Here is a 24,289-nt window from a genome sequence, read left to right on the forward strand (position 1 = left end):
TAAAGTAAGTTTTAATCGAGAATAGAGTTTGAAATAAAGGCTGACTTCGTTCAGTCGCCACGACCTCTATAAAAACTGAAATGAGGTGAGACCAGTGGCCATGGCTCCGTATATGAGTCCCCTAGAGGGTGACTAATTTCCAGAACCAAAATCGTCTTCGTTTGACCGTGGTGACGGTTTAAGTGCGAGTAGGTCTGAAATTTCAGCACAACGTTAAAAGGGTGTAGTGACTTTCGGATGGCCATAAATCCTAAACCGTAACTCGGATTAAGACGAGGTCTAAACGGAAAATCATTTACTCGAATCGAACTAGCTGTAAATAAACTTTTTCAGTAGCCCAGGTTAATGATCAGACCCGGAAAACAGTAGGTAAGGTGCTCCAGTGGGTTCTTGGTGCTTGATGCTTATCACGGTTCTCATCCTTGATGCTTATAGCTTCAAGTGTACAACTCGTTGATGTGTTTACATCATCTTAACCAAGTTTTGACCATCATAACACTAATGTAAGTCTAAGATATGTAGCACAACTCACTTAAGAGTTGTATGAAGGTTGATGAACCAAAGTTACATCAAGATCTTAGATCCGACACATACATGAGTTCTTATAGTAATATTAAGCTATAAACTTGGAAGTAAACTAAATATACAAGATCTTAAGTTGTAGAAATTAGATCTTAGCTATATCTTAAAGATCCTAGACTAGAAAGTCTAAATCTAGTGTTCTTAAGTTAGATCCTAAGTTATAGAACTTGGATCTTCACTTTAATGAAACCATAAGTTATGAAACTTAGATTTTCATCTTGTAAAATGTATGTAAGCTTATAAGCTCTTATTTACAATAAAATTAGAAGACCATCAGCTATAAAAACTTAGATCCAACATAAGTGTATGAAGTTATAACTAGAAAGTTAAACTTCCATGTTCTTGAACTTACAAAGTTTAAACTTTTGTTCCAAGAAAAATGAGATCAAGATTAACTAGTAATACTTGACCAATAACAATAATCACGAATTTAAAATACATTAAATGAAGAGATAAACTAAATCTACAAGTAATAAGTTCATGGTTGTTCATACTTAGGAATATTCAAGCCAAGGCTTGGATCTTTAAGAAAGTAAACCTTAAGTTTACAAAACATGAACACAAGTATGATTATAAAGCTCATCAACTTTTCTTTTTAACAAGTTTTATGGAGGAATCAAACTATAAACTTAATCCTCCTTGGTTCTTGTTTGTTCTTGTATAAACAAGATAATATGAAGAATAAACTAGAAAGTTTGATTCTTAACAACTAGTAATAAACAACAACAAACAACAAGTAAGTAACAACAAACAAAGAACAAGTAAATTGATGATGATGGTGGCGGTTTTGTTAAAGGAAAAAGAAGAAGAAAACTAGAACATATTACTTACAAGAAAGGAGAGAAAAGTGGAGAGAAAGGTGTAAGTATTTTGTGTGTGTGTGTGTGTGTGTGTGTGTGAAATGAAATGAAGACAAGTGAATAAGTAACAAAAAAAAAAAAAAATTTGAACTCTCCCTCCCATCAAATGAGGCCGACGGTTTCAAGGGACCAAAGAGGAAGGTCAAGTGCTCACTTTCAAACATGGGAGAAAGGTGTAAGCTTAGAATGGTAATAAAGTTAAGTGTATGGGAAAGAGTTCTTGCATGCTTGTAGTATTTGTCTCATCATTAACTTAATTAATCTAAGTTTATCATTAATAAGTTACTAGTAATAAAATGGGCTCACAACTAGTCCATTAAGAGAAGTAGGGTGGGCTTCCAAGTCCATAACCATTAACAAAAGTCCATGTGTAAGTATGTAACAAATAAATAAACAAAGCCCAAGTAATTAACTACTTGCATTAGTTAATTAAAAATAATTAATACTAATTAATCATGAACGTAAATAATATTCAAAATATTATTCGTGTAAAGTACGGGTGTCACAAAGACAAGTCGGGACATGTAAAGTCAATTACGGTAACAAGTAAATGTATAAAAATTTAACAACCCGTCCTAATCCTCCTGGACGAAGTCATCAACATTTGGTTCCATTACGACGATCGACTCCAAATAATGTCCTTAACATGAGCAAATGCACAACGGAAGACTTAATTCGTACCTGAGAATAACATGCTTTAAAACGTCAACATAAAGTTGGTGAGATATAGGTTTGATGCTAGCAGCGTTATAACTATGGACCACAAGATTTCATATATTTAAACATAATACACTCGCAAGTGTATGTAAAAGTAGTTGAGCACTTGGTAACCATACTTAACATTTAAATCATCGCAGCATATTCTTAAATAATCACTACACCGTACCAAGTGTAGTATACAGAAACGAAGTACTGTGCAACCGTTGAAAACTGGTCGTCCAGCCCGGTTGGGGTTGTCAGGCCCGATAGATCTATCAACATGATTCGCGTTTACATTTCTCATGTAAATATTAGCCACCAAGTATAAAGAAATATGCCATGGTACAACTCAACATAGAATTTATTTTTGATCACTTGTGTCTATAACGTAAATCATAAAATGCATGTATTCTCATCCCAAAATATTTAGAGTTTAAAAGGGACTATATACTCACCATAGTGCATTTTGTAGTATAAATACACATAACACCATTGATCAATTATAAAGTTGGCCTTGGATCCACGAACCTATATCATTTATATATATTAATATATATAATTGTAATCGAACAAATTTATATAAAATTATTAGTGTTATAAATTATGTGTCTCATATATATCTTTCATTATAATATATTAGTTATATTATTAATACTTATATTTATATATGTGTTTATAGTATTATCTATAACATGTTGAAATATGTTTTTATACTATATGTAACTTGGTTAATATTATAGATAATATATTTTATATATAAATATAGTATGTAATATTATTATATATATGTAGTAAATATATATAAATATCTTTTGTTTGTAAAATTAATAATCATATTAAAATAATGTAGATTTTAGTAATAATAATAATAATAATAATAATAATAATAATTTTAATGTTACTTTTGATAATGCTAATAATTTTAATAAAAATGATACTTTTAATAAAATTGATAATTTTAAAATTAATGGTTCTTTTAGTAATAATAATAATAATAATAATAATAATAATAATAATAATAATAATAATAATAATAATAATAATAATAATAATAATAATAATAATAATAATAATAATAATAATAATAATAATAATAATTTTAATGATAATAATCTAGCAAGAATAATACCTTAATCAAATTGGAAGTCCAATACATATTTTAAGTCCAAGATAGTTAACAAGCCCAAGTGAAGGGCCCAAATCGGATTCTGTTGTAATAAAAAAATATGACGCCATGGCCGGGAATTGAACCCGCGACCCCTCGTTTATCACAGACACACTTAACCCTCCTACCAATCTTGCTTTCCTTATTTTTAATGAGAACCTTATATAATTATCTAGTATCTGTTGCAGTCTGTTTCATTACCTTCTTCACTAACTTTAAACAATTCCACACCCTTTTCAATTTTTATCAACAATTACAGAAAATCGATTCCTTGTATTTAATAGCTAACATAGGAACAATTACTAGTGAACAATTGGTTTTTACGAAAATAAATATATGCAAAGTTCTACACCTCTGCCGTCGGTAATGAAAGAAGAAAAAAAATTAAAGTTTGGTTTCAAGATCGTTTTAGACCAAACACAAAACATGAAATAGATTTCAATACATTCCTAGAATCTTTCTGAATCATCAATTTATAAAAAAATCTTGAAATTAAAACAAATTTTGATATGAACAAATACTTTGACTTTTTGATTTAAAGTTTGACTTCTAAAATTGGGATTCGTTAAGATGAATTGAGAGCTCAATTTTTGCAGAGAGATTCAACAGAGTATTCATAATACAATAGCATCTTTAGATTTTGTAATTTCTTTTGAATTCGAATATAAAAAAAATGAACAATACAGAGGGTTGAGCATATGATATTTTTCTGTCTGTTTTCTGTTTTTATTCCTTAATTGTGGGTGTGGATTGCTGTATATAAAGAGGGTAGTTGATTAATCGATACAGTATGTTGAGGTGATCGATTTTGTTCGTATTGAGAATTTAGTGTCAAAATGAATCGACTATAAGATATACAAACAAAGTGAAATAAATATATGAAAGATTGGGACAGGTAACAGCTGGTACATTTTTTTTCTTTTTTTTTTAAATAATATTATTAACTAATAATTATAATAATAATTTATATGGATAATTTTATTAATAAATAGCAAAAGAAAAAAGAATAATACTAATAATCAAAATAATCAAAATAAAACTAATTTTAATATGAATAATAATAAAAGTAATAATAATTTTAATTAAAAATAATAATATTCATTAATATTAATATTGACTTTAATATTTATTTTAAAAGTAATACTAACAATATAACAACATGTATTGTATTTTAGTAATTATATAATATCATATAACACATTCTATAATAGTTTATATTGGGTATTAAAGTTTTATATATTAGTATACATATATTAAGTATAGATTTCAAACTTTATATATATATCTATTGAAGCAAATAAACCTAAAGTATAACATTATACATTTAATGCAATGTTAACGTTGACATATCATGTTCAAAATCACTTACGTTCAATATACTATAAATATTCAAAGTAACAAGTTTTAGTTATATTAAGTTATCTTAAATCCCATAATAGTTTATTAATATAATTAATTTATTATTTATAATTATTTACATGTATGATTATTTATACATATATTTCCGTTTACAATTAGAGGTTCGTGAATCGTTGAGCATAGTCAAAGGTTAATTGTATCCATGTAAATAGTTCTAAAGTTTCGAGACTCAACATTACAAATTTTGCTTATCGTGTCGGAAATATATAAAGATTACAGTTTAAATTTGGTCAGAAATTTCCGGGTTATTACAGTACCTACCCGTTAAATAAATTTCGTCCTCGAAATTTGATAGAGGTCGTCATGGATAATAATAAGAATGTTTTCATGATGAGTACGAGGTGATAATGGAGTTTTATCATCATTGAGTAATGTAGATAAAACGATTCGATTACACGAAAAACATAAATGAGGCTATCGCAAAAGAGTGAGATGAGTAAAAATATACTTGTTTTAACCGATGACGTAGTTACTATTGATTTCTGGGATTTAAAGAAAATCTTACGTAATAAGATTTGGTTCTTCGGTGATTTGGAAAATCAGGATCTTCTTTGATTATATGCGATAATCTGTTTCGATTGCTCTGTAGGATATTTCACTATAAATCCACCTCCTTCGTTTCCTTATTTTCCACAACTCACATCTTCTACTCTTTCTTCTTAATTCCTACTTTAAGACATTCGCCAATATGCTCCATCCCATTCTAATCCTTGATATATTATTAATTTTCACATCTGTCATTCTTCTTTTTCATCTACCGCCAGAGGAATCTATTCACTTCTATTATACTCTTTGTGTTTATAGTGTTTCTAGTTCTCCCGTGTCTCTATATTGCTATCTACATCGATATACACGGTTTGTAAATTCTGGGTGGTTGTTGGGTTTTATATCTTCCTTTATACTTCGATGTCCCTACTTTTGTCTTCCATAATCATTGTCATCCACAGTTAATGCTCTCTCCTATTAGCTGCGATTTTTACCCCAATTTCTATTTCGGGGCTTTGTCCCTTTGTTTCTTCTTCCCGTCCTCGAGTCAAACGAGCAATGATCCGGAATTCGTAGGTATGAAATTTGAAATGAATATAGCTATTGCTCTTAGAAAGAAATGGTAATGGCACGATTTTGATTTGTCAAATTACCAGAATTCAGGAGAAAAGATAGAACTATCAGGAAGATATGTTCTCGATATGTTTGGAGGTTAGGTAGAATATAAGAGTCGTGTAACATGGCACATGATGATGGTACTGTGAATCATCACATCCCATTAGAAACTCAACATGACTTACTGTAATATAATGACGTTGATCAAGTGTCATTATATTATACTAATTCATACATCAGTTCCCAACACTACTTCAAAACATTCCTATTTGAAGGTTTCAGAATTTAGAAACTAACACGGTTTCTTTTATATTGTGACGCAGATATTACGGAGAGATACATGATCTCAGATAAGAATAGTTGTGAAAATATCTCCAGAAATATGGAGAATATGTATAACGGAAGATATGAAAAAATCTTATAATATCTAAGATAAGATGATGATGAAAAATATCATCTGGAAAGATTTAGAATAATGAGTAGGGTTCTTACTAACGGTTTCAGCAGGCACTGAATCATTTGGTTCCTTTGAAGTCAAACTTATTCTTTGTGATTTGTCCACGGCTTCTTTCCTAGTTTCACATAATTCATTTTCTACTGAATGTTTCCATCACTCCATTCTTTCTCATCAAACTCTTGGCCATTAAGATCATTCACAACATGCTGCTTCGTTAGCATTTTCAAAGTTAACGAATCTGGGTCATCGGTTATCAAACCGAGATGGTTTCAGGAGAAATGTGTTTTTAGATGATTAAACGCTGATGGTAATATGGTGGAATATAAAAGGTTCTCCGGTAACAATAAAATAGCACGCATATATATCAAAATTATAATGAGGTTGTTTTGGATGAAAAGTCGGAGTTGATTTGCTGAAGCTGTGACAAAATTAGCTAATTTGGAAAGGGATTGCACAATTATTTTGGGTAATAATAACACTAAAGTAATTAACACAGCTATGTGTTAAACGTTTACTCAGTTTTTGAGGGTTTTTCAGATGCATAACTATATGCATCAATCCTTTCTTCTGTAGAGAAAATGCGGCTGGTTCATCCTCTCGATTGAGATGTTTTCAAGAATCATGAAAAGATTTGAACGCGGATTGTAACTGTCGAGGTACAAATGAGGTTTAGGATGAAATCAAGTGGCAAACTTGAAGAATTGTTTAGTTTCATATGTTATAATCAACATTTTAATTCATTTTAATTGTCCAAAGTTAGCAGTCCAATAGTCCGATTGTCCAATGGTCCAATAATTTCATATATAAATTAAATATATAATATTCGAATTAATTTATACGTATCGTGACCCGTGTACCGGTCTCAGTATTGATCACAACTCAAACCATATATATATTTTGGAATCAACTCCAACCCTGTATAGCCAACTCCCACATTCACATATAGAGTGTCTATGGTTGTTCCAAAATATATATAGATGGGTCGATATGATAAGTCGAAACCTTGTATACGTGTCCCGTTATTTAAAGTGCGTAAAATAAATAAATATATATCATGACCCGTGTACAACGTATTGTCTCAGAATTAATCCGACGTATTGTGTACATGTGTCCCGATTTAAAGTGCGTAAAAGTAAATAACAGAAATAAAATTTCGACAAATAAAATGTAATACGGAATTAACAGTTAGCTGTGAACAGTTAGCTAGGAACAGTTAGCGTGGAATCTTAACAATATTTCAATTAGTTAATCCGTTTGTTTCTAACAAATTTTATTTGTCCAATGTTTTCTTCGTTATGCCACTTGTTGAATTTTGATAGATCAAAATCCAAATATGTAATTTGAATGGAAATGGTTATTTTGTGATGAACGGATACGTATATCGGTGGTTGTAAGTAGGATAGTAAATGACTGTTGAATCAGATTTGAGGAATGTATAGTGTAACTTATTAATGTGAAATCTAAATATTCCTCGGGTACTGTCGGCGTTGATGATGGTGGTACGGATTATGCTGCTGGTGCTGCTGCTGGTGTTTGTAACCTTCGCACCATATTCTCCAAAGCCGTCACGCGAGCGCGAAGTTCATTAACTTCTGCTAGTACACCGGGATGATTGGTGGTTGGAGTGAGCGACTGAACAAGATCTGAAATATGGGATAGTATATAATCGTGACGAGATACTCTAGAAATGAGAGAGAAAATGATTTCTCGAATAGGTTTGCCGGTAAGTGCTTCAGGTTCATCGCCAAGAGGGAAATTCGGTCGATGGAAGGGATCACCCTCTTCTTGTCTCCAAAAATTTAGTATATTACGAACCCATCCCCAATTCATCCAGAATAGATGATGGGAGATTAGTTGATCCATTCCGGTGACGCTGCCTTCGGAGCTCGAATGGAAATCCATATCGGCGTAGCTGTCGGAGTCGGAGGAATTTGAACTAGATGCGAAATCCATCTTGTATAGTCGGGGAAATGAATTTTTGGTATGGAATAGATTATAGGAGTTAGATTTGGTATTCTTCACTACATAATTTACATATGTATATATAATACCAAAATCCCATAAATTACGGAGAATCTTTGAAAAGATGTCAGCCAAAAGTAATAATAACAGGTACGCTAAGATATGAATTTTGTCTATACACTATCGATGCACTAAATGCAGTAAGACTTGTCTAGACTTAAGAATGATAAGCAGGCAATTCCCTAAGGATGATAAGTAGATGATTTCCGATTAGATATGATAAGCAAAACTTTTGACATGTAGACACGGTCAAAGTCCAGACTCACTAATGTATCCTAATAACTTATCAGTTAGACACACTAATGCAGACCTGGTTCGTTAAGACCACCACTCTGATACCAACTTTAACAACCCGTCCTAATCCTCCTGGATGAAGTCATCAACATTTGGTTCCATTACGACGATCAACTCCAAATAGTGTCCTTAACATGAGCAAATGCACAGCGGAAGACTTAATTCGTACCTGAGAATAACATGCTTTAAAACATCAACATAAAGTTGGTGAGATATAGGTTTGATGCTAGCAGCGTTATAACTATGGACCACAAGATTTCATATATTAAAACATAATACACTCGCAAGTGTATGTAAAAATAGTTGAGCACTTGGTAACCATACTTAACATTTAAATCATCGCAGCATATTCTTAAATAATCACTACACCGTACCAAGTGTAGTATACATAAATGAAGTGCTGTACAACCGTTGAAAACTGGTCGTCCAGCCCGGTTGGGGTTGTCAGGCCCGATAGATCTATCAACAGGATTCGCGTTTACATTTCTCATGTAAATATTAGCTACCAAGTATAAAGAAATATGCCATGGTACAACTCAACATAGAATTTATTTTTGATCACTTGTGTCCATAACGTAAATCATAAAATGCATGTATTCTCATCCCAAAATATTTAGAGTTTAAAAGGGACTATATACTCACCATAGTGTATTTTGTAGTAAAAATACACATAACACCATTGATCAATTATAAAGTTGGCCTTGGATTCACGAACCTATATCATTTATATATATTAATATATATAATTGTAATCGAACAAATTTATATAAAATTATTAGTGTTATAAATTATGTATCTCATATATATCTTTCATTATAATATATTAGTTATATTATTAATACTTATATTTATATATGTGTTTATAGTATTATCTATAACATGTTGAAATATGTTTTTATACTATATGTAACTTGGTTAATATTATAGATAATATATTTTATATATAAATATAGTATGTAATATTATTATATATATGTAGTAAATATATATAAATATCTTTTGTTTGTAAAATTAATAATCATAATAAAATAATGTAGATTTTAGTAATAATAATAATAATAATAATAATAATAATAATAATAATAATAATAATAATAATAATAATAATAATAATAATTTTAATGTTACTTTTGATAATGCTAATAATTTTAATAAAAATGATACTTTTAATAGAATTGATAATTTTAAAATTAATGGTTCTTTTAGTAGTAGTAGTAATAATAATAATAATAATAATAATAATAATAATAATAATAATAATAATAATAATAATAATAATAATAATAATAATAATAATAATAATTTTAATGATAATAATCTAGCAAGAATAATACCTTAATCAAATTGGAAGTCCAATACATATTTTAAGTCCAAGATAGTTAACAAGCCCAAGTGAAGGGCCCAAATCGGATTCTGTTCTAATAAAAAAAATATGACGCCATGGCCGGGAATTGAACCCGCGACCCCTCGTTTATCACAGACACACTTAACCCTCCTACCAATCTTGCTTTCCTTATTTTTAATGAGAACCCTATATAATTATCTAGTATCTGTTGCAGTCTGTTTCATTACCTTCTTCACTAACTTTAAACAATTCCACACCCTTTTCAATTTTTATCAACAATTACAGAAAATCGATTCCTTGTATTTATGTAAGACCCTAATCTTCATTGTATAGCAGAGTATATAGAGTACATAAAGTGTGGGAATGATTGTGCAGTTAAACAGAAGTCAGAGAGCAATCTGAGCTTAGTGCGCGCCGCGCACACCAAAGGGAGCGCGCCGCGCACTCCTTACTGTAGCCGGGTTTTTGCTGTTTTAATGAGATATTTTGAGGGCAATTGTGTAATTTTACTTTGGGGCCGAATTTAATATCCTAGATCAGTTTTGGGGAGCTCATTTACTACTCCCACAACAACCTCATCTTCTCCAATTAAACACTAGAGAGAGAGTGCAATCCTTGAGAGAGAAAGCTCCATTGAAGGGTGAAAGAGGTTGAATCGGGTCTTGGTGCAAGTTATAAAGTCGTTCATCTAGTTGATAGCTACGTGGAGATTGTGTTGGTAAGTTATAAAACCCAATTTCTTACTTTAATTGCTTTAAGGGTTAGGGTTTGGGCTAGTGATGAACCAAAGACCCATTTTGTTAGTATTTTGGGGATTTTGGGTGAATATGGGTTATGAAGGCTCATTGATGACTAACCTAGGGTTTGAATGTGTTAATTGGACTTTTGAGTCTTAAATTTAGTTAGTTAGTGCTAGAACACTTTAATAATATGTAAATGGGTGTTATTAGGTATGGATGACCCAAATGGGTGTGTTGACCTTGAAATGGGTCAAATGAGTCTTTAATGACCTAAGTGGCCTAGCAATTATGAAAACGAGTTAGCCTTGTGACCTAAATGTGTTTTAAACCCATCTTGACGAATGATTAGGGTTTTGGTGTGTGTTGACCCAACTGTAGGGTTAAGGGTGCAAATGGGTTGAAATTGCACCATTAGGTCAAAATGGCTTAGAATGGTGAAAGTGTTTGGTAGACCGACTTGAGTTTGCGTTTGATGATGTGTATAATATGATAGGTACGTTACTTTGAGGTCTTGAAAGCTCGGGTATCTTTTCACAAGACTTTGAGGTGAGTGGAATAATTATATGCGTATGTATATAATGTATCTATTTGTTGTAGCATGAAAGGTGTAGTGTCGAGGTGTTAAGACACCACGTTTCACGTGAAGAGTGTAGCATCGAGGTGTTAAGATGCCACTCGGGTGTAGCATCGAGGTGTTAAGATGCCACCTAGGAGTGTAGTGTCGAGGTGTTAAGACACCACTCCGTAAAATAATGAGTGTTGCATCGAGGTGTTAAGATGCCACTCGGGGTGATGTGCCGAGGTGTTAAGGTGCCACCCTAGGGGTTAGTGGTGCGAGGTGTTAAGTGCCCTAATGGATGTTATGAACCCCGATGGAGTTTTCTCGAGCGCCGTTCCCTTGTACTATTGGTCGACCATGGTTACTTGTGTTGTAAGCATATTATATCATTTCGAGTTATATTATTATGCGGTTGTTGCTAGCTTGTGGTATTGGAGATTATAGCTTGTTAATGTGACGATAAGCTAATTGTGTTGCTAGCAAGTTTGCGGTTTGTGTAAGTGTAAGCAAGTAGGTATAATTATATATGTATTCGTATAATTATTGCATTCACTAAGCTTTGCTTACCCTCTCATTGTTTACCATTTTATAGGTTCGGTTTTAGACAAGGGTAAGGGCATCGTTTTGGACTAGAGATCCCGCTTGATACTAGGGGACGCTTTTGGCTCTAGTAGCTCTTGGAGTTTGACCGGTAGTTGGGTAGTTTAATCCCAAACGTCATGCTCTTTGTGTAGTTTGGAACTTAAACTTTTTGGGGGTCGAAACTCTAAACTTGTATTAAACTTGTATTTTGGGTCGTGTGGGCCCCGCTTGTAAAACATCGTTTTTATGTTTGATTCGTGTTAGTTTTACATATATAAGTTTGTTGTGAAAAGCGTTCGGTCTAAAAGTGTCGGGAAGTCGAAGATCTTTTCGTGAAAAATGGACATTTTGGTCAGAACTGTCTCAGGCCTTGTGCGCGCCGCGCATAGGCAGTGGTGCGCGCCGCGCACCCTCCAGATCAGTTTTAAATTTTTTCTTATTTCGCGTTTTTGGTTGGTTAACGGGTTGGGTTGTTACAAGTGGTATCAGAGCATGGTCTAAGGGATTTAGGTGACTTGAGATAGGCGCCTAGACTTAGACTTTTTGTGTGCGCGTTTATGCGGGACTTGTAGGACTTTGGGTCGGATCGGGATGGTTAGTGCATAGGTTTATGTGAACTAATCATGCGCTATTTGTTGTATTGTGTTTAGCAATCATCAAGCGAGATGGACGTTGTACTAGCGAGTTAACGCGACGTGCTCGCGTAGTAATGACTAGCTACCATCACTACGAGTGCAAATCGTGTCAAACAAGTAATGTACGACGATTGTTGAGCGAGATGGAGTAGTGTGGCGTATATGTATGTATATATGTAATCTGTCCTTCCGTTTTGTGGTTTAACCTAATTCGTTTTATAGAATGAAGACGAGAAACGGTCCCGAACATGATAATGGAAGTACAAGCGAGGACGCCGAGTTTTCGGCCAAGGTTGAGGCCGTCTTTAAGAAGTTAAAAGCGGATTTTCTTGCGGACGTTCGAAAGGTCTTTCAAGATTCGGTTGATGAGCAAATAACCGATCTAATTAATGAACGAATGAAGGCCACTATCGAAGAGGCCCTTGACGCTAGGAATATCTACCCTCGCGGTGAAGGAGGTGAAGGAAGGCGGGACTTCCACTACAAGAACTTCAAGGATGCTCAACCCCCGATGTTTAATGGGGTGCGGGATCCTTTAAAAAGTACATGTTGGATCTCCGATATTGAGGGAGCTTTCCGTACCGCGGAATGTCCTCCCGAAAAGAAGACGAGGTATGGTTCTAGCATGTTACGCGAAGAAGCTAAGTTGTGGTGGGATGATAAAATCAACTTGTATGGTGAAGAACAATGTATGGGCTTGACATGGGAGGAGTTCAAGAAAGAATTTTTCAAGGAATACCGAACTTCTTCCGATCTCGATAGAATCCGGGACGAGTTGCACCATTTGCAACAAGGTTCAATGGACTTAGTTACTCTTAAGTCTACATTCTTGGCAAAGACTCGTTTTTGCCCGGAATATGTTGGTGATGATCATAAGCTCATGAAGGATTTCTACCGTACTTTGAATGACGAGTACAAGGGGAAGATTAGTCGAGGTATGGCTAAGTCTTTTGATGAATTGTTCGAGTTGGCTCGGGGTTTTGAGCCGGAGGTTCCAAGAAAGAGTGATTTCATGTTTTCCAAAAGAAAATTTGAAGGTTTTAGTTACTCTAACGCCTCAAGCAAGAAGAGCAAGAGCAAGAGGGGGGCCGAAAGTGTCAATAGTGCAAAGAAGGGCACTACCGGCGGGTTTTCTTATACGTGCTACAATTGTGGGCAACCGGGTCATATGGCTCGTGAGTGTCCGAAACCACGTTTCGGAAACAAAATCACTTGTTTTAATTGCGGCAAAGAGGGGCATAAGAAGCCGGAGTGTCCCGATTTGCGAAATGATAATGTGAAGCGGTTAGAGAAGGCGGCGGGTACGGCTAGGGGTCGCAACTATTTGATGACCAATGATGAAGCCAAACAATCGCACGAAGTTGTCTCAGGTACTTACATGGTTAATTCTAATCCGGCAAGGATTCTTTTCGATAGCGGTGCAAATTTGTCGTTTGTGTCTCCTAAATTTGTGCCTAAACTTAATAGACCGTTAGCTAAGTTAAGTCGTCCGATAGAAGTCGAAATAGCGGACGGTAAGACGGTGCTAGTGGTTGATGTGTGTGAAAATTGTGATGTTGTTTTTGGTGCCGAAACCTTTAAAATTGATCTTATTCCAATGACCTTGGGCGACTTTGATATTGTCGTTGGTATGGATTGGCTCGATAGTTATAGAGCCGATATTGCATGCCATGATAAGTTTATTCGTGTGAAGACCCTAAGTGGGGGAGAGTTAATTATTCATGGTGATAAGCGAAGGAGACCGGTGCCGATATGCACTTTTGCACGGGCACGTCGTTTTGTTGTTACCGGTGGCATGGCTTTCCTTGCTCATGTTGTTGATACACGCAATGAGCCACCACCTATTCGTGAAATTCCGGTTGTTAGTGAATTCGAAGACGTTTTTCCGGACGAATTACCGGGTGTTCCGGCGGAAAGACAAGTTGAGTTTCGTATTGAGTTGGTTCCGGGAGCTAATCCCACTGCTAAAAATCCTTATCGTTTAGCACCAACGGAAATACATGAGTTATTAAATCAAACCCAAGAGTTGCTCGAGAAGGGTTTTATTCGACCGAGTGCTTCGCCATGGGGCGCTCCGGTGTTATTTGTGAAGAAGAAAGATGGTAGTATGCGTATGTGCATTGATTACCGTGAGTTGAATAAAGTGACGATCAAGAATCGTTATCCATTACCTAGGATTGACGATTTATTTGATTAACTTCAAGGTGCAACGTATTTCTCTAAGATCGACCTACGGTCCGGCTATCACCAAATGCGGGTCCGTGAGGAAGACATAGAGAAAACGGCTTTTCGAACGCGTTACGGGCATTATGAGTTTCTAGTTATGCCCTTTGGTCTTACGAATGCACCGGCAGCATTCATGGATCTTATGAACCGAGTGTGCCAACCTATGCTGGACAAGTCGGTAATAGTGTTCATTGACGACATACTAGTCTACTCGAAAAGTATGAACGAGCATGAACGTCATTTGCGTGAAGTATTGAAGACGCTACGAAAGGAGAAGTTGTATGCAAAGTTCTCCAAATGTGAATTTTGGCTAAGGGAAGTTCAATTCCTTGGTCATATTGTGAATGAAAACGGTATTCAAGTAGATCCGGGGAAGATCGAGACGGTGAAGAGTTGGGGACGACCGACTACGCCTACGGAAATCCGAAGTTTTCTCGGATTGGCCGGTTATTATCGTCGGTTTATCCAAGACTTTTCTAAGATTGCTTCTCCATTGACGAAGTTGATGAGAAAGAATGCTAGGTTTAATTGGGAGAACGAGCAAGAGATTGCTTTTCAATTGTTAAAAGAGAAGTTGTGTCAAGCTCCGGTGTTAGTGTTACCGGAAGGTGTTGAAGACATGGTGGTTTATTGTGATGCTTCCTTAAATGGTCTCGGGTGTGTTCTAATGCAAAGAGGTAAAGTCATCGCTTATGCCTCTCGACAATTAAAGGAACATGAAACGAGGTATCCGACTCATGATCTTGAGTTGGCGACGGTTGTGCATGCGTTGAAAATTTGGCGCCATTACTTGTATGGTGTCAAGTGTGCGATTTATTCAGATCATAAGAGTTTGAAACATCTCTTTAATCAACGAGATTTGAATTATCTCCGACGTAGGTGGATGGATGTGGTGAAAGACTACGATTGTGAAATACTTTATCATCCGGGTAAGATGAATGTGGTCGCGGATACGTTGAGTCGAAAGAGTCAACATCCGGCGATACGAGTTGGATCGTTACGTTTGATTATTACCAACGATTTTCTTGAAAAACTTGGTGAGATTCAAATAGAGGCTTATGTTCACAACAAGCATACGGAGCGAATCGTGGGCCAATCGGAGTTTATTACTATGGGTCCGCGTGGGTTGTTGTCTTTCCAAGGAAGGGTGTGGGTGCCTAAGATGGGTGATTACCGACGAGTGCTACTTGATGAAGCACATAAGTCAAAATATTCCATTCATCCGGGCGCGACGAAAATGTATCTTGACTTAAAGAAAGATTATTGGTGGCCGGGCATGAAGCGTGATGTTGTGAAGTATGTTGAGCAATGCGTCACGTGTTTGCAAGTAAAAGCCGAACACCAAAAGCCGTATGGTAAATTGCAACCGTTAGAAATCCCGAAATGGAAATGGGAGCACATTACCATGGATTACATTACAAAGTTACCTAAAACGGCGAGAACCCAATTCGATTCGATTTGGGTTATAGTTGACCGATTGACAAAGAGCGCTTTGTTTCTTCCCATTAAAGAAGCGATATCGTCGGAGACCTTGGCTAAGTTGTTTATCAAGGAAGTGGTCTCGCGACATGGGGTTCCTATATCTATTATTCCGGATCGAGATACCCGTTTTACATCTCGGTTTTGGGAAAAGTTTCATGAAGATATGGGTACGCAATTGAAGTTGAGCACGGCGTATCATCCTCAAACGGACGGTCAAACCGAACGTACGAATCAAACTTTGGAAGATATGTTACGGGCGTGCATCATTGACTTTGGTGGTAGTTGGGATGAGCATTTGCCTTTGGTGGAATTCTCGTACAATAATAGTTATCATACTAGTATCGGGATGCCGCCATATGAGATGCTTTATGGGCGTAGGTGTCGAACCCCAATTTGTTGGGGTGAAGTGGGACAAAAGGAAATTGGGAGTACTGATTTGGTTTTGGAGACGAACAACAAGATTGATATTATTCGGGATCACTTGAAGAAGGCTCAAGATAGACAAAAGTCGTATGCCGATAAACGTAGACGAACGATCGAATTTCAAGAAGGTGACATGGTGATGCTTAAGGTTTCGCCATGGAAAGGTATTATTCGATTTCGAAAACGGGGAAAGTTAGCTCCTCGGTTTATTGGGCCATTCAAAGTTTTAGCTCGTGTTGGCGAAGTTGCTTATCGTTTGGAATTACCCGAAGAACTTGCGGGGATCCATAATACATTTCATGTTTTTCATCTCCGTAAGTGTCTTGTGGATGATTCTTCGTGGGTGTCGTTAGACGAGATTGAGCTAAATAATAAGTTAGAGTATGTTGAGGAGCCGGTTGCTATACTTGATGAAAAGGTTAAGAAATTGAGAAATAAGGAGGTTAGGACTTTTAAAGTTCAATGGCGTCGTAGTAAGGGTTCCGAGTTTACTTGGGAGCCCGAAGAATTCGTGTTGGTTTATCTTCCCTCTTGTCATGCGGCTTGGATCGCGATGACGCGCTCTGATTCAAGTGGGGGAGAGTTGTAAGACCCTAATCTTCATTGTACAGCAGAGTATATAGAGTACATAAAGTGTGGGAATGATTGTGCAGTTAAACAGAAGTCAGAGAGCAATCTGAGCTTAGTGCGCGGCGCGCTCCCTTTCCGGGTTTTTGCTGTTTTAATGAGATATTTTGAGGGCAATTGTGTAATTTCACTTTGGGGCCGAATTTAATATCCTAGATCAGTTTTGGGGAGCTCATTTACTACTCCCACAACAACCTCATCTTCTCCAATTAAACACTAGAGAGAGAGTGCAATCCTTGAGAGAGAAAGCTCCATTGAAGGGTGAAAGAGGTTGAATCGGGTCTTGGTGCAAGTTATAAAGTAGTTCATCTAGTCGATAGCTACGTGGTGATTGTGTTGGTAAGTTATAAAACCCAATTTCTTACTTTAATTGCTTTAAGGGTTAGGGTTTGGGCTAGTGATGAACCAAAGACCCATTTTGTTAGTATTTTGGGGATTTTGGGTGAATATGGGTTATGAAGGCTCATTGATGACTAACCTAGGGTTTGAATGTGTTAATTGGACTTTCGAGTCTTAAATTTAGTTAGTTAGTGCTAGAACACTTTAATAATATGTAAATGGGTGTTATTGGGTATGGATGACCCAAATGGGTGTGTTGACCTTGAAATGGGTCAAATGAGTCTTTAATGACCTAAGTGGCCTAGCAATTATGAAAACGAGTTAGCCTTGTGACCTAAATGTGTTTTAAACCCATCTTGACGAATGATTAGGGTTTTGGTGTGTGTTGACCCAATTTAGGGTTAAGGGTGCAAATGGGTTGAAATTGCACCATTGGGTCAAAATGGCTTAGAATGGTGAAAGGGTTTGGTAGACCGACTTGAGTTTGCGTTTGACGATGTGTATAATATGATAGGTGTAGTGACCCGAACTTTTTCATGTTTATATATATTAATTGAGATTGATATTTACATGATTAAATGTTTCCAACATGTTAAGCTATCAAACTTGTTAAGACTTGATTAATTAAAATATGTTTCATATAGACAATTGACCACCCAAGTTGACCGGTGATTCACGAACGTTAAAACTTGTAAAAACTATATGATGACATATATATGGATATATATATAGTTAACATGATACTATGATAAGTAAACATATCATTAAGTATATTAACAATGAACTACATATGTAAAAACAAGACTACTAACTTAATGATTTTTAAATGAGACATATATGTAACGATTATCGTTGTAAAGACATTTAATGTATATATATCATATTAAGAGATATTCATACATGATAATATAATAATTTAAAATCTCATTTGATATTATAAACATTGGGTTAACAACATTTAACAAGATCGTTAACCTAAAGGTTTCAAAACAACACTTACATGTAACGACTAACGATGACTTAACGACTCAGTTAAAATGTATATACATGTAGTATTTTAATATGTATTTATACACTTTTTAAAGACTTCAATACACTTATCAAAATACTTCTACTTAACAAAAATGCTTACAATTACATCCTCGTTCAGTTTCATCAACAATTCTACTCGTATGCACCCGTATTCGTACTCGTACAATACACAGCTTTTAGATGTATGTACTATTGGTATATATACTCTAATGATCAGCTCTTAGAAGCCCATGTGAGTCACCTAACACATGTGGGAACCATCATTTGGCAACTAGCATGAAATATCTCATAAAATTACAAAAATATGAGTAATCATTCATGACTTATTTACATGAAAACAAAATTACATATCCTTTATATCTAATCCATACACCAACGACCAAAAACACCTACAAACACTTTCATTCTTCAATTTTCTTCATCTAATTGATCTCTCTCAAGTTCTATCTTCAAGTTCTAAGTGTTCTTCATAAATTCTACAAGTTCTAGTTACATAAAATCAAGAATACTTTCAAGTTTGCTAGCTCACTTCCAATCTTGTAAGGTGATCATCCAACCTCAAGAAATCTTTGTTTCTTACAGTAGGTTATCATTCTAATATAAGGTAATAATCATATTCAAACTTTGGTTCAATTTCTATAACTATAACAATCTTATTTCAAGTGATGATCTTACTTGAACTTGTTTTCGTGTCATGATTTTGCTTCAAGAACTTTGAGCCATCCAAGGATCCATTGAAGCTAGATCCATTTTTCTCTTTTCCAGTAGGTTCATCCAAGGAACTTAAGGTAGTAATGATGTTCATAACATCATTCGATTCATACATATAAAGCTATCTTATTCGAAGGTTTAAACTTGTAATCACTAGAACATAGTTTAGTTAATTCTAAACTTGTTCGCAAACAAAAGTTAATCCTTCTAACTTGACTTTTAAAATCAACTAAACACATGTTCTATATCTATATGATATGCTAACTTAATGATTTAAAACCTGGAAACACGAAAAACACCGTAAAACCGGATTTACGCCGTCGTAGTAACACCGCGGGCTGTTTTGGGTTAGTTAATTAAAAACTATGATAAACTTTGATTTAAAAGTTGTTATTCTGAGAAAATGATTTTTATTATGAACATGAAACTATATCCAAAAATTATGGTTAAACTCAAAGTGGAAGTATGTTTTCTAAAATGGTCATCTAGACGTCGTTCTTTCGACTGAAATGACTACCTTTACAAAAACGACTTGTAACTTATTTTTCCGACTATAAACCTATACTTTTTCTATTTAGATTCATAAAATAGAGTTCAATATGAAACCATAGCAATTTTATTCACTCAAAACGGATTTAAAATGAAGAAGTTATGGGTAAAACAAGATTGGATAATTTTTCTCATTTTAGCTACGTGAAAATTGGTAACAAATCTATTCCAAACATAACTTAATCAACTTGTATTGTATATTATGTAATCTTGAGATACCATAGACATGTATACAATGTTTCGACCTATCATGTCGACACATCTATATATATTTCGGAACAACCATAGACACTCTATATGTGAATGTTGGAGTTAGCTATACAGGGTTGAGGTTGATTCCAAAATATATATAGTTTGAGTTGTGATCAATACTGAGATACGTATACACTGGGTCATGGATTGATTCAAGATAATATTTATCGATTTATTTCTGTACATCTAACTGTGGACAACTAGTTGTAGGTTACTAACGAGGACAGCTGACTTAATAAACTTAAAACATCAAAATATATTAAAAGTGTTGTAAATATATTTTGAACATACTTTAATATACATGTATATATTGTTATAGGTTCGTGAATCAACAGTGGCCAAGTCTTACTTCTCGAAGAAGTAAAAATCTGTGAAAGTGAGTTATAGTCCCACTTTTAAAATCTAATATTTTTGGGATGAGAATACATGCAGGTTTTATAAATGATTTACAAAATAGACACAAGTACGTGAAACTACATTCTATGGTTGAATTATCGAAATCGAATATGCCCCTTTTTATTAAGTCTGGTAATCTAAGAATTAGGGAACAGACACCCTAATTGACGCGAATCCTAAAGATAGATCTATTGGGCCTAACAAACCCCATCCAAAGTACCGGATGCTTTAGTACTTCGAAATTTATATCATATCCGAAGGGTGTCCCGGAATGATGGGGATATTCTTATATATGCATCTTGTTAATGTCGGTTACCAGGTGTTCACCATATGAATGATTTTTATCTCTATGTATGGGATGTGTATTGAAATATGAAATCTTGTGGTCTATTATTATGATTTGATATATATAGGTTAAACCTATAACTCACCAACATTTTTGTTGACGTTTTAAGCATGTTTATTCTCAGGTGATTATTAAGAGCTTCCGCTGTCGCATACTTAAATAAGGAAGAGATTTGGAGTCCATGCTTGTATGATATTGTGTAAAAACTGCATTCAAGAAACTTATTTTGTTGTAACATATTTGTATTGTAAACCATTAGGTAATGGTCGTGTGTAAACAGGATATTTTAGATTATCATTATTTGATAATCTACGTAAAGCTTTTTAAACCTTTATTGATGAAATAAAGGTTATGGTTTGTTTTAAAATGAATGCAGTCTTTGAAAAACGTCTCATATAGAGGTCAAAACCTCGCAACGAAATCAATTAATATGGAACGTTTTTAATCAATAAGAACGGGACATTTCAGTTGGTATCCGAGCGTTGGTCTTTGAGAACCAGAATTTTGCATTAGTGTATCTTATCGAGTTTGTTAGGATGCCTTAGTGAGTCTGGACTTCGACCGTGTTTACTTGAAAAATGATTGCTTAACAAATTTTGTTGGAAATTATATATTTTTAACATGTGAATATTATGTGATATATTAATCTCTTAACGCGTTTGATATTATGTGATAGATGTCTACCTCTAGAACAAGTCCCATTAACTCACCTAATAATAATGAAGAGTCAAATGTAAATTGGAATGATTCGTGGACTGATTCACAAGTTCCCGAAGAGGAACCGGAAGAAGAGTCGGAACCGGAAGAAGAATCGGAACCGGAAGAAGAATCGGAACCGGATGAAGAAATAGAACCGGTGGGGGAAATAATAAAACGGTTAAGTAAAAGAAAATCCTCAACCAACCGACCAAGGTTAATTATGGTCAATGGTGTTTTCGCCAAGGAAGCAAAATATTGGGAGGATTACCAATTCTCCGATGAATCGGATTCCGACGAGAATTCCGATGATGTTATAGAAATTACCCCAACTGAATTTAGAAAGGCAAAAGAAAATAATAAGGGAAAGGGCATAAAAATAGAGAAATCTAATTCCAACCCCGATGAACTTTATATGTATCGTCAACCCCCGAAGTCCTTAAGTTGTAACAATGACCCGGGAACCTCTAAACCACCAGGTTTTTCTAAACCAATGTGGACAACGACGGCTCGTATTAGGGGAACATCATATATCCCTAGAAACTTGGCAAAACGAACCAAAACCGAACAAGAAGAAACGAGCGAGTCAGAATAAGGTAGTTGTATTCGTGTGGTGTAATATATGTAATATAGTGTGCTTATGCTTTATGATATATGTAAAAATTGCTTGTATTAATAAGTATTTTTTTTTATGAATCTAACTCTTGTCTATTTTACAGTATAAAAACACAAAATGGATAGACAACCCAATATTTTTAGAGACCTACCCGGAGACATGATTGATGAAATCTTGTCTAGAGTCGGCCAGAATTCCTCGACACAACTATTTAAGGCGAGATCAGTTTGTAAGACATTCGAAGAACATTCCAAGAATGCCTTGGTTTATAAAAGGCTTTCGTTCGAAAGATGGGGGATATCACATTGGGAAATCCATAAGTTACGATGTGTTTACTTTGACGCATATATTGCGGGAAACCCAAATGCTATTTTATGCAATTGGTTAAGAAATTATTTTGACTCAATATATCCGAATATTGGACTTCGTGATTTAGAAAAAGCGGCTAACATGCAACATAAAGAAGCATGTTATGCTTACGGATTAGTAATGTTCGCTTCTCACCAAAGTGAGAACAAGAACATCGGGCTACAACTATTAAACAAAATGTTCCCACAAGTGACGGAGTCGGTAATTGGGGTAAGAAATGAGGTTTTTAGATTGTTACGGGACTGTTGGACATTACGTAACCCTCGTCCCTTTGACGACGTTACAACACGATGTCTTATCAACGGCCATAATGGTTATGTTCCACAAGACCAAGGATGGGAAGTAATCCTAGTAAAACCAGAATGAATGACTTGTTTCTGGACGTATGAATTACGTGTCTTTATTGCCTTTGCTGAACGACTTGTGTACTAGCTAGAATTATCTTCACAACCATCTTGTATCAAATTTATTGTGTGCTATATTTCATGCTGTATGTAAAATAAGCGGTATTGTAAGTTTGTAAAATATTGTATAAAAGTTTGAACGCGAAATATTATTATAATCAGTTTTTCATATAGAATTGTAGTAGTTGAATTGTATATTAGCTACTAAGTATGAACTTAACGGGTAGGTACTACCCGAATTTAAACTTATAAAATGCTAATATGAAGAAAAAGCTTTTATAAATGAGTTCATATTATGCTACGAAATACTATTAACTACTCTTAATATTCTGTATGATTAACTTGCTCCATTTGACTATTTTGAAGGAAATGGCACCGACTACTCGACACACCATGAATATGAATGAAGAGGAATTCCGTACTTTTCTAGCTTCAAACATAGCCGCAGTACAGGCTGCGCTACATACCAACAATAACCTTGGATCTAGCAGTACAGGAAATCGTGTAGGATGCACCTACAAAGAATTCACTGCCTGCAAACCTTTGGAATTTGATGGAACCGAAGGACCCATCGGATTGAAACGGTGGACCGAGAAGGTCGAATCGGTGTTTGCCATAAGTAAGTGTACTGAAGAGGACAAAGTAAAGTACGCTACGCATACCTTCACAGGTTCTGCGTTAACATGGTGGAATACCTATCTAGAGGAAGTGGGACAAGACGATGCGTACACACTACCGTGGTCAGCATTCAAGCACTTGATGAACGAGAAATACCGTCCCCGAACCGAGGTCAATAAGCTCAAGACAGAACTTAGAGGGTTACGAACCCAAGGATTTGATATTACCACGTATGAAAGACAATTCACAGAATTGTGCCTATTGTGTCCGGGAGCATTCGAAGATGAGGAAGAGAAGATCGACGCGTTTGTGAAAGGATTACCGGAAAGAATCCAAGAAGATATAAGTTCACACGAGCCCGCCTCCATACAACATGCATGTAGAATGGCTCACAAACTAGTGAACCAGATTGAGGAAAGAATTAAAGAACAGACTGCTGAAGAGGCCAATGTGAAGCAAGTCAAAAGAAAGTGGGAGGAAAACGGTGATAAGAATCACCAATACAACAACAACAGCAATTACAACAATAATCGCAACAATTATCCCAACAATCGCAACATCAATCGCAACTACAACAAACGGCCCAACAACAACAACAACAACAACAACTACTACTACAACAATCATCCCAACAACAATAATAACCGCAACAATAACAACAATCAGAAGCAGCTATGCCAAAGGTGTGAAAAGTATCACTCGGGGTTCTGCACCAAATTTTGCAACAAGTGTAAAAGAAATGG

The sequence above is a fragment of the Rutidosis leptorrhynchoides genome, chromosome 9 (genome assembly GCF_046630445.1).
Source record: "Rutidosis leptorrhynchoides isolate AG116_Rl617_1_P2 chromosome 9, CSIRO_AGI_Rlap_v1, whole genome shotgun sequence".
NCBI classification, from domain to species: Eukaryota; Viridiplantae; Streptophyta; class Magnoliopsida; order Asterales; family Asteraceae; genus Rutidosis; species Rutidosis leptorrhynchoides.